This window comes from Nicotiana attenuata, chromosome 10 (assembly GCF_001879085.1).
Source record: "Nicotiana attenuata strain UT chromosome 10, NIATTr2, whole genome shotgun sequence".
In the NCBI taxonomy this organism is placed as follows: Eukaryota; Viridiplantae; Streptophyta; class Magnoliopsida; order Solanales; family Solanaceae; genus Nicotiana; species Nicotiana attenuata.
Genome location: NC_031998.1, coordinates 33514440 through 33532486, shown reverse-complemented (window position 1 = coordinate 33532486; position 18047 = coordinate 33514440). Strand labels below are relative to the sequence as shown.

Genomic DNA, 18047 nt, shown 5'->3' with positions numbered 1-18047 from the left:
AGGTATAGTCGGGGCCTTGTCGCCGGTATTGTCATTTTGGTCTTTTGTATCCTTAGAGGCTCCGTAGACGTTTATGTGGGTCATGTATGGGTGCTGGGGTTGTCATAGGATCACGGTGTACTTTGAAACTTTTCTCTAATAGATTGTCAACTGTGTGTACTTTTGGAAACTTAACTATGGCATGTTGTATTTAAGTAAAAATTTAACTAGCAACGTGTATGCATTTATATAACAACTCTCTCTCTCCCGTGTTTAATAATTGGTGATGCATTCCGTCTTCGGGTATTGAGTGAGTCGGGTAGGAAAGGCTAGTAGGCTTGCTTGACCGGGTTCGCTCAGTTGCGCGCCGGTCGCGCTCCTCGAGGATTGGGGCGTGACAATCATTCTTCATTTATTGCTCGTTACTGGTCATAAAGAGCCGCAATCACAACCCTAATAGTTGTTAATCCCACATCGACCGCCCTTAGCTGGGCATCTAACTTGGCATCGAGGCCCCGCACGCGCTAGCTCGAGGCCCCGATTCTCAACCATTTGGTTTGGTTTCTAAGGCCATCTTCAATCTCTTATATTATTTTCTAATCCCGTCACTTAGCATCTAGGACTTAACAACTAGCATAAAAATAGATCACATATTTTTAGAACCACAAAATCAAATCTAATTGTTATTACCATTTTCAAGGTAAACATCAAATGTTTCTGAAATTTTCTTTCAAGAAATAAACCCAATTCATTCTTGAATAATCATCAACAAAAATTAGAAAGTACCTTTGGCTTCCCAAAGATAGAGTCTTCATTGGTCCGCAAAAGTCTGTATGGATTATTTGCAATGGTGAACTTGCTGTCCAAGATTTTCCTTTTGAAAAAGATTTTCTGTGTTGCTTTCCCATAATACAACTTTCACATGGATCCACCTCAGTATGTATTTTGGGAAGACCTTGTACCATGCCTTTTTTTTAGGAGCTCAAGCCATTAAAATTCAAGTGACAAAATCTTTTGTGCCAAAGCCATGAATCATTTACAACTTCACTTTTAATGCATTATAATGAAGTTGTAAAGGTTTGTGTTTATCATCTTTGCTTCACCAATGACTTGATTTGGCTCAGTTTTGTCATAAATTTTACAAAGATCACTCCTAAACAAAAGAGAATAACTATTTTTTATGTGCTGATCAATACTAAGAAAATTTTCTTCCAAGTCTGGAACATAAAGAACATCATGAATTTGCTTAATGCTTATTTTTGTGTTGATTGAAATGATACAATTACCTTTGGCGTCAAGTAACACTCTATTTCCCATTCTCACTTTAGAAGTGACACCGAGATTAATTGAAATGAAAGTCTTTTTGTCTCCACACATGTGATTGGTACAAGCGCTGTCAACATAGCATTCATTACTTTTTTTTTTTGAAGCATCAGATTGAGATGCATAGAAAAGGTTCTCTTCTTTTTCTTGTACTTTTTTTTTTCTCATAAAAGTTGGCTTGCTCTTGTTGCTTGTGCTTACAAACTTTCTCAATGTGGCCAAACTTTTTACAAAAGTTGCATTGGGGCATGCCTCCGTGACAATTATTTTCTGCATTATGATTAGTCTTTTTGCAAATTTTACAAAAATGACTAGTATTCTTCTCAACTTTTTCGGTATTCTTCTTGGTGAAGTCATCACGATCCTGCTTCTTTTGTCGACTATACTTCTTTTTTAGTTGATTCTTTGAGAATTTTTTAAAATTCTCATTGGTCTTGGACTAGAAAGCTGCCTCTTCTGGTTGATTACCATGAATTTTTTTTTCGCTTCTCATGTGCACGAGCTCTTTGACGGAAAGCTTAGAAAGATCTTTCGTCTCTTCAGTGATAGCAATGTATTCATATTTTTCATAACTTGTTGGCCAGAAATTTCGTCATCATGATTTCTCGTTTCATTGACAATATTCATGACTCTTCTGCAATATTCATCTATTTTTTTTCAGATTCTATCATCTTCAAATTTTTGAATTTCTCTTCTAAGGTTTTGAAGATTGATAGTGAGTACCTTTTCATCACCATATACCTCAGCTTTCAGATACTCCCAAGCTTGCTTTGAAGTATCATATGTAGCAACTTTTGTGAAAAACGAAGACTCCCATTTGAATTTTGCTCAAGGCTTTTGCATCTTGACGACGCTTAGCCTCAAGGTTTTGCATCTCTACTATTGAAAGGTCATCATCATCTTATGGTTCTTCATAACCATTTGCAACAATTGTCCACAAGACTTCAATTTTTGATAAGTTCTCATTCTAATCTTCCAATATTCAAAGTCATTTCCATCAAAAAATGCAGTTAGAAGAATTGAAGAATCAACACCTTCTCTAGTGTTTGATGTCATCATTATTTTTCTTCAGTTAACCCTAGATTAAGATCGTAAACCGCTCTGATACCAATTTTTAGGAAAAGAGAATGTTTTTCTTAGAGAATGCTCAAGTTGTATTAGGCTACTTAAGTCCACTTGATGATTACAACCACCAAATACATCTCTATTTATACTACTCAAATTACTATTCAAGAACTAACAAGGAACATGCATCACAAGTTCCTATAAAGACTTCTTAAAAAATTAAGAGATAATATTAAAAAACTAAATACTCTTGAAATAATAAAAGACACCTAGATAACTCAAAAGTCAAATATATATCCATGAACGCATTAATTGTAACATAGCTATCCCTGCTCTTACAACTTACTGTAGCGGCGTGCAAGAGGAGGTATTTGGAGAATGGGAAGGGGATCGCTCCAACTACAGTCACGTAAATCTCAACACTCATTTGGCTCCACTCAAGGTAATTTTTTTTAGCAAAAGGACCGCTAAGAAGATTGCTTAATGGCTAATTATATACATAAAATCAAACCAAATAAGTATTATAATATGTACAAGAATAAGCTTTGTAAGAACTAAAACTAATGTCAACTTAGAGACAAATTATCCTAAGTTGACTCTAATAAAGAAATCCAATACATATAAAATAAAGCAAAATGACAAGCCAACAAGATGATTACTGCAGAAGTGTCCAATTGCCTCGGTTTGGTGCAATCTCCAACACCTACAAAGCTCTCACCATGTGCTATGATACCAAAACCAAAAGAAGAATCCTTCAAGGCAAAATTGAAATGTGCATTTTGTCTTTTGACTGTGTCCAATCTCCAATGAATTGCCTCCCATGAAACGTGACTAATCCGTAAGTAATTGGCCCATTTGTGAAACAACTAGGTGATAACCATACCACCTATTAAGATATAACATTATGCAATATTAATACATGTGAAGGGAATCAATGGATAGTTATTAAACCGAATATTTATCCCCCTATCAATGTAATGAGATCTTACAAAGTGCAAGAAATTAAACAACTTGCATAATAATGTACAAGACAATAACCTTTCCCCGCAAGTGTATGTGTCCGTCAAAGCATGCCGGGTAGATTAATTCTCTAAGTATCTTGTTTGTCCTGATGATCATTTGAGTCTTTGTCTTTCAACCTGGATCTCTTATTTTTATTGGTCTAAACCTCATGTTAGGAACTTGAGCCTTATCCACATTAAGTATCTTCTTTGTTGTAGTAGTAAGTGCATGAAATGTGTCAAAGTATATGGTACCTGAAAAATCAAAAACTAGGTTAGTAACATAATATGCCAGTGCCTTGCCTTTTCCTCACCACATGAGCAAGCTGCACTTATCCCCTTCTTCTCAATTGATTGATCCCAATAACCTCCATCACAATGCTTCATGACACCTCCTAAATACTATCCAACACATTCTTTATTGTCAATGAGTCAGTCTCAACAATTAACACCAATAAGTTAGAAACATAGAAATCCAAACCTTCTTATATAGAATCGTCTCAGTAGTCATGTTAGTATCCACCAATCTCCTTACCATAGCATATACAAGGCCACCATCACTATTTCTAACATAATAGGCAACAAAACTAGGCCATGGATTGCCCCTTGAAGCTCCATCAGAATTACATTTGTACTAATCTACCAGAGGACATGAGCATTTTACCAACTTGCACCCCATCAAGGGCTACCCTTAAAAAATGCTGAATCATTTATGGCCAAAGAAAAGAAATATTATGTAGAATATCTCACATCGGCCAGCTGATATTGGTGGTTGTTAATCTCATGAACCACTCTCTTAAAAGAGATTTTCCCATCATAAATCACCATGTTCCTCCTCTTCCAAAGTTGCCAACATATCATCGCGTGGACAACTTGAAATAATCGCTTAAGTTTACTTAGGTTGTCTGCATTCCACCACTAGAAAACAGCTTGGTGAAGCTGTACAAAAGGCCCATGAATACCTGCAGCAGTCACATAATAGTTCCATATCCTAGAAACAAAAGAGCCAGTGAGAAATAAGTAAGAAATTATTTCCTGTTGCGGATTGAGGCAACACCAACACCGAGAGGATATAGAATACCCAATTATTGTAAGCACATAATCAGTTGGCACCTTAAATTTTCACAATCTCCAAAGAAAGAATAATACTTTGAAAGGAACCCATTCACATGTTCTTAAAGTATGGAGAAATATGAGCCCTATGTCTAAGAATGTTCCATGCACTGCTCACAGTGAATTTATCTGAGCTAATTAACTTCCACCAAGGTCTATCTCATTTCTCAGAACCCTCTAATGTATCCTACTCCTGCCTAATATTCTCAACAATTTTATCCAAAAATATAATTTTTGTACATTCTAGTTTCCATTCTCCATAAGTTCCTCCATATCCTAGATATATCATCAATAGGAAAATCAGTAGGAAAAACATGGCATAAAGCACCAAATTTGGTCCAAGTTATCAAACTAAACATTGGAGGAACTACATTTAGGTTCTTACCAAATTTTTTGTTCAATAAAATCTCTAGCCTCCAACGATTTCTTCTAAACGTGAGAACCATCTCTCCATTGTATCAAAGTGGGTATCTGCTCAGTAGTTATTCCATACAAAATCTGCCCACAATAATTTAGTAGACCGGAACTTCCATTAAAACTTGGAAAATAAAGCTTTGGAAGCGTCATACAAAGACCTAAACCCTAATTCACCTTCTTGTCTAGGTAGACAAGGGTTTAGCCATGCTGATCAATGTTTTCTTCTTCCATCTTCCTTATTGCTTTAGAAAAACCTCGCAAAAATTCTATGAAGATCATCTAGGATATATCTAGGAGGATTAACACCGGATAACAAGTAAATTGGCATGCTTTGAAGGAAATTAGATATAACCACTAGTTGCCTCCATAAGATAACAACTTGCCCTTTCATGATTGCAACTGCTCCTTCACCTTCTTAATGAACCCATTGTAATAGGATTTCGTTCTCCTCGTGTAAACTGGTTGACCTCCAATATTTTCCTCTTCATTCATCACCATATTGAGTTCATCCCCAACATGCCAAGGCAATTCAATATCACTATCAAGTAGTACAAGTTGTTCCAGAGTTCTATTCTTTAGAGTGTGAAGCATAATTTTTCCATATTCTTTTAGAAACAACTTGAGTATAACCTATTGTTCAGTGTCCATTACAATTTTCACCTAGGTCTCCTAGGTATTTTATCAAACACCTAATGTACATAGTTCTCTACAACACCCATTAATGGAAATTTATTAACCCAGCATCCACCTTTCGTTCCACAACCATCCTTAGTTAATTTATGACTTTCAACTACACATGCATGTCCAACCACCCACTCCCAATTAACACATATATCAAATAAAATACTTCTTCATTCTCTACGGTGCGCAAATTTTACGTTGAGAGCTTATGGCTTCTAATCACCATCCCACAATGTCCAATACTTAAATTCCTACTCATATACTCATTAGCAACCTATGTATGTAAGTTTGGGATGTAGCATTACCTTTTTGGAACAAAGTCCTACAAATTCATCTATTGAGTTCATGAAAAATTGAGCTTAGAATCTAAGGATTCCACGAATAGGTTGTGTTAGTCCTTGTGTGTGATGTTGAGTAGATGTAAATCCATAAAATAACCTTACCTTGGTGTGTATGAGGGTTGGAAACTTCCTCATTCTCTCTACAACGGTTGACCCTTCAAGAACATCCACTGTTTCTCTCTCTTGGAACTCACTTCACCCTCATATATGAAATAAAACTGAATATCTGCTTTTACAAAAATGCCACTCAGAGCAGTTCTATGGTTGTATAATGGACCATCTTCATGTTCTTGTGTCGGGAGAAATTTAAAAATAGTCAAATTTACAAGTCGTCATTCAAAAATAGCCTCAGTTTCAATAGTAATCGAAATTTAGTCACTTTCATGTAAAGATAAATCTGAACGAAAATACTGTTCAAAATCCGGAAAAATACTCCAGCATAATATACTGGGGTTCTAGTATGTTATACTGAAACTCCAATCTAATATACTGGAGTTCCAATATAATATACCGGTCCAGCATAATATACTGGAGTTTGGAGCACCGGTGCTCCAGTCTTCAGTATATTATACTGGAGCCAGCAAAGTATACCGGTCCAGCATATTATGCTGGAAGTTCATACACAGGTGTACTGAACTCCAGTATATTATGCTGGACCGGTCTCTGTTGCAACAAACTAGTGGCTTTTTTTCAATGACTTGGCAAACATTGGCTATTTTTGAATGACCAGTCCGAAAACTGGCTAGACCGTGCTATTTTGTCTCTTCTGTCCATATAATGGGCCGCATAACTGTCCTAAAATTTAAGGTTAAAATAGCACGGTCTAGTCAGTTTTCGGATTAGTCATTCAAAAATAGCCAGCGTTTGCCAAGTCATTGAAAAATAGCCACTATTTTGCTGCAATTGAGATCGGTCCAGCATAATATACTGGAGTTCAGTGCACCTGCATATAAACTTCCAGCATATTATGCTAGACCGGTATACTTTGCTGGCTCCAATATAATATACTGAAGACTGGAGCACCGGTGCTCCAAACTCTAGTATATTATGCTGGACCGGTATATTATATTGAAACTCCAGTATATATATTATGCTGGAGTATTTTTCTGGATTTTGAACACTATTTTCGTTCAGATTTATCTTTACATGAAAAGTGGCTGAATTTCGATTACTTTTGAAACTGTGGCTATTTTTGAATGACCACTTGTAAATCTGGCTATTTTTTAATTTCTCCCAAATTTAAGAGATATTCTGGTCAACTCCGCGGGCGGCTCTCCGGTCTGCTTTCCTATTTAGTTGTTTGCATAATGGACCCCATAATGGTGCTCCAACTCTGGTGATGTCCTAGTTAGTTTTGCAGTTCACATTCATGTTTTGTGGTCCCCATAATTCCACCATAGATTTCCCCTTAGTTCTACCCAGATATTCTTTTCACTTCTGTGGGTAGCTTTGCAGCTCCCATTCTAGTTCTGTGGTCGCATAATTTCTTTGTAAAAGGCCTTCGTTAAATGATACTCCCTCCGTTTCATATTAGATGAGCTAGTTTGACTCAGCACGGAGTTTAAGAAAAAAAAATTTTAAATTCGTGGTCTTAAAAGCTTAAGGGGTAAAAGGTTTGTGGGGCCATGACATTTGTGTGGCTATAAAAGGTTCTCATTAAGGATAAATGGGTAAAATGAAGAGTTTACAATTAAATTATCTCCAAATTTAGAAATGTGTCATTTGTTTTGGAACAAACTAAAAAGGAAAGTACCTCATCTAATATGAAACGGAGGGAGTATATTTTAGTTAATTCTACGGCCTATTTGTGGCCGTAAACCTATTTTGTTTCCCACAAAATTACCATATAATGCTTCCGGAGCTGGTACTTTTATCCATTTTTTTGGCAATTGTGTGGTCCAATTTTTTGTACTGTGGCGAATTTCGCATCGCCGACATTTTCGTTTGTTTTGGAACTTTAAAGCCTTAAGATCTTATGAATTTTTACGGTTCCTTGTATTCTTCCCCCCTTAGGTTCATTCGTTCTCGAATGATGATTAGAGTCCAGCGTTGCGTTCATAAGTTGCTCAAGCTTTCACTTAACCACTATGCCAAACCCTTGGTCGTTCACTCTCAATCTATTAGTGCCTTAGAATTTGGGTAAGACCACAGATTTTCAAAAATTTCGATAGAGTTTCTTTTGTGTTTAAGCCTATCCACCTGTCATAAAGCCATAGAGACCAACCTAGAAACATATTCCCAAGGATTACGATGCACCATAAGCATGAATAATATTAATCATAACATTTTCCTCAATTGGTTGCGACTAGTCTACATTATACATAACAAAATATGTATTAAATAAAAGAAGGGCCTCCTAATAACCTTTACATATTTACATTCGACTCTTCAAAAAAGTGTGAATATCTTTTCTTCATGTCTTCCTCCGCTTCCCAAGTGGCTTCGTCAACATGTTGGTTCCACCATAACACCTTGATGGATGCTAGTTCATTGGTTCTCAACTTTCAAACTTGTCTATGAAGGATGGTGATATGGACCTCTTTATATGTCAAGCCTTCATTCACTTCAATACTCTCTGCGGAGATAATACGCAAGGGCTCACCTATGACTTCGAAACATGGACATGTGGAACACTGGATGCACGAAGGACAATTTTGGAGGCAAGTCCAGCCTATTTGCTACTTGACCATTTCTTTCAACAATTTGTAAGGTCTAATGTACCTTGGACTCAATTTTCCTTTCTTCCCATATCACATTACGCCTTTCATGGGCGGAAAACCTTTAGAAATACCCATTCATTTTTCTTGAACTCCAAATCTCTATGCCGAACACCTGAATAAGATTTTTGGCGACTTTGAGCCATCTTCAACCATTCCTTGATGATCTTGACTTTCTTTATAGCTTTGTGAACAAGATCTTGCAGTACCTACTCTGCTTCACAAATTTCCAACTATAACGACTCGATCGGTTTTTTTGAGTATATGAATTTAGTTTGGTGGTTTATAGTCGTGATTAGATTCATATGATATATTATGACCTGTGTACATCTTCGATTTTGGTTCTAGAGTGGTTCAATATCGATTTGGAAGAATGGTTCTCAATTAGGAAGCTATAAGTTGGAAGAGTTGACCAAGTTTGACTTTTGTGTGCTTAAATTCAGACTGGAGTTGTGATGGTTTCATTAGATCCGGATGATGATTTTGGACTTGGGCGTACACCCGAATTTGCATTTGGTTATTTCTAGAAGGTTTTGACACTATTTGGCGAAAATTGGCAGTTTGAAGGTTTGAAAAGTTCATAGGTTTGATCAGGAGTTTACTTTGATATGATCGAGTTCGAATTTTTGTTCCGGAAGTTGGAATAGGTTTCTTATGTTATTTTAAACTTGTGTGCAAAATTTGAGGAGATTCTGAGTTATTTAAACGTGTTCGGCATAAGTTTGGAATTTGGAATTCGGAAATTCAAAATAGTTTAATAAGCTTGATTTGATATGCGATTCGTGGTTTTAATATTTTTATATGTGATTTGAGGCCTCGATTAGGTCCCCGTTATGTTTTGTAGCTTTTTGGTATTTTTGAACGGGGTCCAGAGGGGCCTGGGAGAGTTTCGGGGTGGTTCCGGACCATTTCGTCTCTATTTGGCATTGCTGGTTTTTTGCTGGTTATGGTGCCTCAGGTCTTCTTCGCAATCGCGGAGGCAAGGAAGTGATGGCATAGTGTTTTGGAGTTTCTTGTTGCCTATTGATCATGTTCGCGAGAGGAAGAGCGCGTTCGCGAAGGGTTGAGAGGTTTGTTCTTCGCGTTCACAGGAGATGGTTCGCGATCATGATTCATCGGGGAGCTGGGGACTTCTATCTTCGTGTTCATGAGATCGTTGGAGTTTTTGCATAGTTATGGTACGTGTGTTTATCGTGTTTGCAAGGGCAGTATTGCGAATGTGAAGCATATTTTTGGCTGAGTTCATCTTTGTTCTTCGCGATTGCAAAGTGTGGCTCGCATCGCGAAAGGTTTGCTTGGGTAGTGCTTATAAGTACTATATTTCGTACCTTGAGCTCATTTTATCTCATTTTGAGTTATAGAGCTCGGATTTGGGAGATTTTGGAGCGATTTTCACTGCATGGATTGGGATAAGTATTTTTTGACTCGTTTTTGGTTATATTACATGATTCTATCTTCGATTTTGGCATTTGATTGATGATTCGAAAAGGGAAATTAGAGGTTTATGTCTAGACATTTCTATAGTGAATAATTGAGTTTTGAACATTGATTCAAAGTCAAATTTGAGTGAAATTAGTATGGTTGGACTCGTATTCGAATGTGTTGTCGAAATTTATGAGTTTTGTCGGGTTCCAGGTCGCAGGCCTGGCTTGACTTTTTGGTTGACTTTGAGTATTTGATTAAAGATTTGTCATTTTTCATTTGGGTTTGTTTTCTATAGAATTATTTGATGTTTTGAGTTGCGTTTTGTTAGTTTCGAGCCGTTTCGAGGTTGATTCGCGCGGGATGGCGTTTCAAGAGTATTGTTTGACTTGCCCGGTATTTGATGTGGCTTGTTTGAGGTAAGTAACATATCTAAACATGGATTGGAGGGTAATTATCCCTGAGTACCCGTGCTAGGTGACAACGTGTGTACGTGCACCGAGGTATTCATGATCCAGGTAGCTCTTAGGCTATTATGTGCCTTGTTTTTCTATTATGCTTCTTTGATATCATGTTTTCTCCTTTTATAGGACCACGTGCAATATTATTCGTGCTAGTAATCTTGTCTAGGCCACCTGCTTAATTATTTGAGACATGATAGGGCTATTTTCGCCATGTTGAGCTATTTGCCTTAACCGTAGTCATACTGTACAGTCTTGATAGTTACATCCGCATGTTATATATCTGTCCATGTGCGGTTTTGATATACTGTCTCACATGTTATTGGTGTCCTTGTACGTGACACGAGTTGAGCTATATTTGAGGCATATTGCGATATTCTGAGTTATATAATAGGATTATGTTTCTGTGAGATATAGGCATATGGTGACTTGAGCGGATTGATGATTGATGTGGTCCGTAGAGACGTGTTGTGAGTTATGCTGGATCAGGTTGCACTCCACAACGATTATATTGATATTGAGGTGGAGCGTATGCCATGCCCCACATTAGGCTAAGTCTCACTGATTTTGAGGATACGCGTGCACTGGTCCCCACATTTGGGCTATGTGATATTGATTAGAGCTTGTGCCAGGATCCAACCCTCTGGAGCCAGACATGCCAGTATTGAGCACATGCACAATGATATATAGACATGGTTTGGTGAGGGGCATTGATGCTAGGCACCCGTACAATGCTCAGTGATTGTGTGTGATGAAGTGGGACATTTGAGCCAGTCACCTTGAGTGTGCTGAGAGTAAGTGTACTCGATGATATCACTGTAAAATTATTAACTTGACATATGTATTTGACATGTAGGCATAGAGATGTATTTTTCTCATGCTAGACGGTAATATGAAATTTGATGACTTGACATGTATATTTGACATGTAGGCATATAGATGTATTTTCCTCATGCTAGACCGTAATCTGGCATTTGAAGACTTGACATGTATATTGGCATGTAGGCACAAAGATGTATTTTTTTCATGCTAACTGGTAAACCAAAAAGTCTTATATGATGTTGTGAATTGGAAAACACAGTTCTTTTGATAGACTCTATTTAATTGATTTTAGTGGTAAGATTTGGACTTTGACTATTATACTTGAAAAGAATGTCTACTTTCTCGTGACTATGAGCGTGCCGAGCATAATATCTTTTAGGTTATTCAGTATTATTGTCTTCATTACATTATTATGAGTTGTTATTGGCTATTGGTGTTGGACACTAACCATCATTCAAACTCGTCACTCCTTTCACTCTGAGGTTAGGTTTGTTACTTATTGAGTACATGGGATTGGTTGTACTCATACTACACTTTTACACTTTGTGTGCCGATCTCGGAGTTGATGCTGTTGTGTATGACAGGAGATGGAATTGAAGATGTTCCTGCTTTGCAGATTTAGCTGCCACTTGTCCTTGGTAGTTTCATATTTGAATTCTGTTTATGTACATTCTAAATAGATATTGTATTTATTTTCAAACTAGTTTGTAAATCTAAGTCTTAATGGCTCATGACTTGTACTACCAATCTTTAGGATATTGTATGGTAATTCAGTTACTTCACTTATTGATTTCATAATAAATTTACTAGCATTGTGTTGACCATTGTTTGGCTTACCTAGAGGGTTGGGTTAGGTGCCATCACTACTAGCCAAATTTTGGGTCGTCACAAGTTGGTATCCGAGCTCTAGGTTCATAGGTTCTACGAGTCATGAGCAAGTGTCTAGTAGAGTTCTGTGGATCAGTATGATGATGTCCATACCTAGCTTTGAGAGAGTATAAACAGCCCATCTTTCTTTCTTTATCGTGCGTTATTGATTCAGCTTGAAGAGTATCTCTTTGTATTCCTTCCACTCACTCGTATGGTATGTTGAGTATTCGATATCAGTTGTGCATTGAAGACTTATGATATCCTGGATAGGTACAAGATGTGTTGTCTATGTTGTGGAGTTAGTCCAGTCTAGAAGACTTGAGGCAATGTTCCGATCGCAACGGCTCGTTGGTTTCCGTCATGTGAGTATATGCTTTTGGACTTTTATGTCCGGCAGTGTCCCTAGGAGTGGGATTTATGGCTCAGTGAGTGGTTGGATGGCTATATGATGAGTATAATGTGACTGCAGGATGTGTTTAGGTAGCTTGGATGTGACGAGAAGAGTTTGCTTGGAATTTGAAAAGGACTATTGGGTGCTTGATTTCTACCTTGATGTGTTGTACAGTCTTGAGTTATGAGTGTGTATAGGTATCTTTGATGTTGTTCATGTGTGGGATGAAGTAGACTCTTATGTCTTGTTGACGATATTAGACTCGAAAAGATTAAGTTATCGCATAGTGATTATGACCATGGTAGGGCGTAGAGAGATGCCAGTTTGAGGCTAAGCAGGTAGGTTATCACATGCGGGGTAGTCTACAGATGTGTGATTTTTATGTTGTTTTTATGGAGAGTTTGTTTCTGCTAGTGGATTATATGTGTTGCAATTTGAGTTTAGATCGCTTGAGGAAGTTGGCTTGGCTGTCACGAGGAAGAATATGAGCTTAGCAAATGATTTCAGGTATTTTTATGATTTGTGCTACATGAGTTCATGAAGGATGTGGCTTAATTACGGTACGAGACTATGGCAGTTGTGGGGTAAAGGTAATGTGGGTTATCAGATGTTATGTTGTATGGCTTCGAGCCAAGTGGGCGAGTCTGCTATCGATGATCAGATTGCATGGTCATATGTTATATTAGTTTTGGTCTGAGGTATACAAGTGGATCGATTATGACTTGAAAAGGGTTATTTCGAGGATGACTCGAGTAACAAATTTTTGGATGCATGATGTGTTACACTTTATGGATGTATGGAAATCCTCGAATGATTTGGGCCTTTTATTCGTGATGGATGTAATATGCTAAGAAAAGGGAGTCACTCAGTTGCCTTAAGGTGGGGTTACTTCTTAGGATGTTGGTGTGCTAATGGAGCACATGTTGTTCGGCTCATTTGAGCGGTGCAATTGACATTAGAGTGGGGTGGATAACTCTCTAAAAGGTTCTAGTGAGTTTTAGATTTTGATGTGGTATTTGAGGATTTTCCCCAAATTTTTTATATGACTAAGATTTGAGATTTGTATTGGGTGGTGTCGAGACTTGCGGTATTTCTGTCTCCTTATGGATTCTACATTTCAGTATCAAAGTGGTTAAAAGGAAACAACTTCAGATTCGCGGAAGGTCTCTTTAGAGTGAGAATTTTGGTTGCGGTACTATTGGGGGCTTAAGAGGGTATATAGTGGTTTATGGGACTTATGACGACCGCCGACCTGATACCTGCCAAATTTAGGCCATTCCCTAAGAAGTGGAATGTAGCATGTAAGTGTCCTTTTTTCTTTTAGATATGGATTTTACGTTTTGCCTCCTTTTCCCTCATCGGTTGTTATTGTGGTGCACCCCTCGCTCGAGCCCCAAACGCCAATCCTCAGCTCGAGGAGTGGATCGAGGTATTTATTTGCAGATGCCTTATATCGAGTTCTCTTGGCGCGAGCTCTCGAAGGGCCACTAGGAGGCCCGTTCTCACGGTAAGATTCTCTTGGATAAGTAGTACTAGGCTTTCCTTTTCAACACTATGTTTTCATTCCTTCTTTTCTCATTTTTGCAGGTTTACCTAAGACCATCGAGCTTAGGCCCTTAGTAGGGGGTGAAGACCTACCCGCCGATCCTTCTACTTCGGGGCAGCCCGGAGCTGCAGCAAGAGAAAAGAAAAGAAGGAGGGCTCCACATTTCCCGAGCTCGGAGACAAAGAAGTTAAGGAGAAGGTTGGCTCGTAAGCCCAAGGAAATCTCCAGCTCTCGGGTGCCTAACTCGGACTTGCTTTACCGGCTTAGGGACGAGCCCGAGGAGGATGAATTTTTTGTATCTTGTGAGCCGTTAGTCCCCGAGGAGCGAGTGGAAACCTAGGGGAAACAAGGTTTAGGAGGCTAGTGCAGAGGTGAGGGCCGAAATCTCTCGAGATGCCAGCTCCGCTCCACCCGGTGTAATCGAAATTTCGGGATCGCCTTCATTTATAGAATCCATATTCGATGAATCCCGAGCGACGAAGGAGCGATCCAACAAAGGGGCTCATGGAGCGGACGATCCCCTCCGCTACTTTTTTAATAGTGTGGACTCAACTGCCCTGGAGGACTTCTCCGGGTTAGGTCACTTAGAGGTACCCAGGAAAAGTCCATCCTCGGAGGTCGGTGGGCTGAACTCGAGCCCGAGGTTGAACAGCCGGTTCCCTGCTCCGAGAGCGGATCCTAGCCGGAAGCGGTCAGTTATTATCACCGTCCTGGAGGATTACTAGATTCTTTTTGCCCTTGTCGGGGTAGCTAGCTCTCTCTAGTGTCTGGTAATCAAAGAAGACTAGGCAAAAATGAGCGAGATGGATGCGTTGTGCTTGTTTAACAAAGCACAACAGGGGCTGAACTGGGTAAGGTTTCATTACACTCTTTTATCTTCAAATTTAGCTTTTGATAACTCTAATGCCTTTTCCTTTTCAAACTTTTGCAGGCTTCAGTACTCTATCATGAAACCTCTCTCTGATACTAGGTTGAGCTTAGCTAGCTCGTGGCTGAGGTCAAAGAGCTTTCTGAGAAGAGGGATATGTATAAGCTTCTCAGCGAGCAACGTGAAGGAGAAGTCAAGAAACCCCGGGCTGAGTTGGACGCGACTCGGAAAGAACATGCCGACCTGGTGGAACAGGTAAAGATCTTTGATGTTGGTGATGATGAGTTAGACATGGAAACTAATGGTCAAAATTCACAGGTCCAGCAGAAGCTTGATCGGATCGACCAACTTCGAGCTGAGATGAACGAGGTCAAGGCCATGGCCGAAGAGCAGAAGGGCTAAATGGACCGATTGGCTTCAGAGAAGGAGACTGCCTGGGAGCAGCTCGCCTCGGTGGAGGTCCAAGCGGCGGGGAAGAAAGTAAGGCCCGGTCCCAAATATTGAAGACCTCCAGTCTCAACTAGGCTCGACTATCGTTGAATGCGATGCCCTTGGCAAGGAGCTTAAAATAGCTAAGTCAGTGACGGAAATAACCAAGGCCGATGCTGAAGAGATGGTGGCCCAGTACATAGCTGATGTTGAGGCAGCCCAGGACCGCCTGAAAGTCACTGTCAAGTACATGAAGTGGCAATCCCGAAGAGAGGCCCTCAAGGAGGTTCATGCCCGGGGTTTCGACCTGTCTGCTGGGATCGAAAATTCTAAGAGGCTCGAGGGCGAGGCCAAAAAATTGGCCGATCCCGATGATGAGGAAGGCTCTGAGGGCTCCGGCGAAACTAAGGACGGAGAAGACTCCGATGGCCCCGGTGATGAGGCGGGCTCCGGCGAAGATCGGTCTTAGGTGCCTTGGAGACTTTTCTTTGTTTTTGTAATTTTGTATATTTTATTGAGGCCGTTTGGCCTTTTTTTAAAGATCTTTAGTGGAATATATATATATATANTATATATATATATATATATATATGTATATATATATAAGGCTTTTTTCCCTTTGGCAATTTTCGAGTTTGTTTCTTTTGGATACTTTTTAATGATTGCAAAGATTTCGAATGCCTTAGCATGGGACAAATTGTAGTAATAGGGTCTTGTTCGGAGATTCAAACAAGGCTCGTTCTCGATGTAATTTTGTTTAAAACTTGTGGTGCTTGGTATGACCGGAAGCTTTCCCCAAAGCGCTTACTTAGATGTTTTTAGATTATAATTTTGCCGAGGGTAGCCTTTGATCCGGTTTGGAATTTTTGAAGGCCTTATGTTTTGGTTACGGGCTTTAGACGTCACTAAGCCGTTTAAGTTCGGGTATTGCCTATGAGGCTTTGTACCCCGGGTTTCGATACCCATCTATCCAAGCTTGCCTAGGACGACAGTCCTTGAATGGGGGTGGATGTAGCTTTTAAAGTTTAGGCACTGCCTAATAGGTTTACATGCTCTCGGGCTTCGATAGCCCGAGCTATCTGAGTTTTCCTTGGACGACAGTCCCCTAGTGGGGGTGATCTCTTGGATTCGAATAGAGGCGACCCTTGGGCTCAATATCCTTAAGGAAATAAAATGTAATAGTTCTAAGGGACAAAATATGTATTTGCAGGGTTAAAACTTTCTTTCATTTCTGTGCGCAACATACAAGATTGCAAATGTGTACAAGCTTCGTGTTATGGCTTAAGTGGTCTATATGGGCACGATTCATTTGACCGTTTGGCCCTTACAATATTTCCTATTCGCCGATCCCAAACTGTTCAAGCACGAAGATTCCTTTCTTGCAAAAATCATTATCCGAGGGTGATGGCCCCCAGTATTCGAGGCTGATCGCAGAGAGGCTTTGGATACTATTGATGTGATTACCGAGTCCGGTTTATAACCGGTCTTCAATACTAAGTTAGCACGATCTACTGTTGCCTCATTAAAAACCTTGCAGGAAAACCCATTTGGGACAAAACCGGTTCAAGGGAAAAAGAGTGCAACACATGCTTTCAGGCCTAAAAGTTGTATCATTACTTGGCCATTGCCTGCAAGTGTTAGTCCAATCCGTAATATATGTGAAGAAAAGAATGAATGGGATTGTACCTTAGCAGTAGTATCATTTTAAGTGGGTTACGTTCTAGTTGTTCGGTAGTCACTCACCGTTCACTGCTTTGAGTTTGTATGATCCTTTGGCAGTGATCTCGATAATTCGATATGGACCTTCCCAATTTGGTCCTAGCTTACCTTCATTCAGATTCCGGGTGTTCAGTGTCACCTTTTTTAACACCAAGTCCCCAATACTCTGACACTTGCCTCTCCGATTGTAATACCTTTCGATCCGTTATTTTTGGGCGGCCAACTGGACGAGGGCAGCCTCACACCTCTCGTCCAACAGTTCTAGGCTCGTGCTCATGGCCTCATCATTTGACTCTTTGGTCGCATATCGGAACTTCAGACTCGATTGACCGGTATTAGTGCTTTGGCACCGTAGACCAATGAGAATGGGGTGGCCCCGGTACTATATTTTGAGGTCGTACGATATGCCCCCAGGACTTCGGGCAAAATTTCCTTCCATTTTCCTTTGGCGTCGGTTAACCTTTTCTTAAGGTTTTGGAATATGGTTTTGTTTGTAGACTCCGCATGCCCGTTCCCACTAGGTTGATAGGGTGTTGATAGGATCCTTTTGATCTTATGGTCCTCGAAATATTTGCTCACCATACTGCCGATGAACTACTTCCCATTATCGCACACGATTCTTTTTCCTTGAGTTTCTCAAATACCTGGGCCTATTTAGAAAAATAATCATTCATAAATAATATAAATTGAGCCTTACCGAGCGCCCATGGCAGGGGACCGACGATGTCCATTCCCCATTTCATGAATGGCTGGGGCGACAGGACCCAATGTAGTAGCTCCCCGAGCTGATAAATCATCAGTGCGTGCATCTGACATCGGTCGCATTTTTGTACAAACTCCTTTGCGTCTTTTCCATGTCGATCCAATAGTAGCCGGATCTGA

At 39.6% G+C, this 18047-nt stretch overlaps 1 long non-coding RNA gene across 1 annotated transcript; it reads right to left on the bottom strand.

Moving 5' to 3' along the window:
- Positions 2843–6132, bottom strand: LOC109233264. The gene is made up of 2 exons (XR_002069063.1): positions 3406–6132; positions 2843–3253 (listed from the first exon to the last, which is right to left on the bottom strand). It is a non-coding gene; the product is annotated as an uncharacterized LOC109233264 (long non-coding RNA).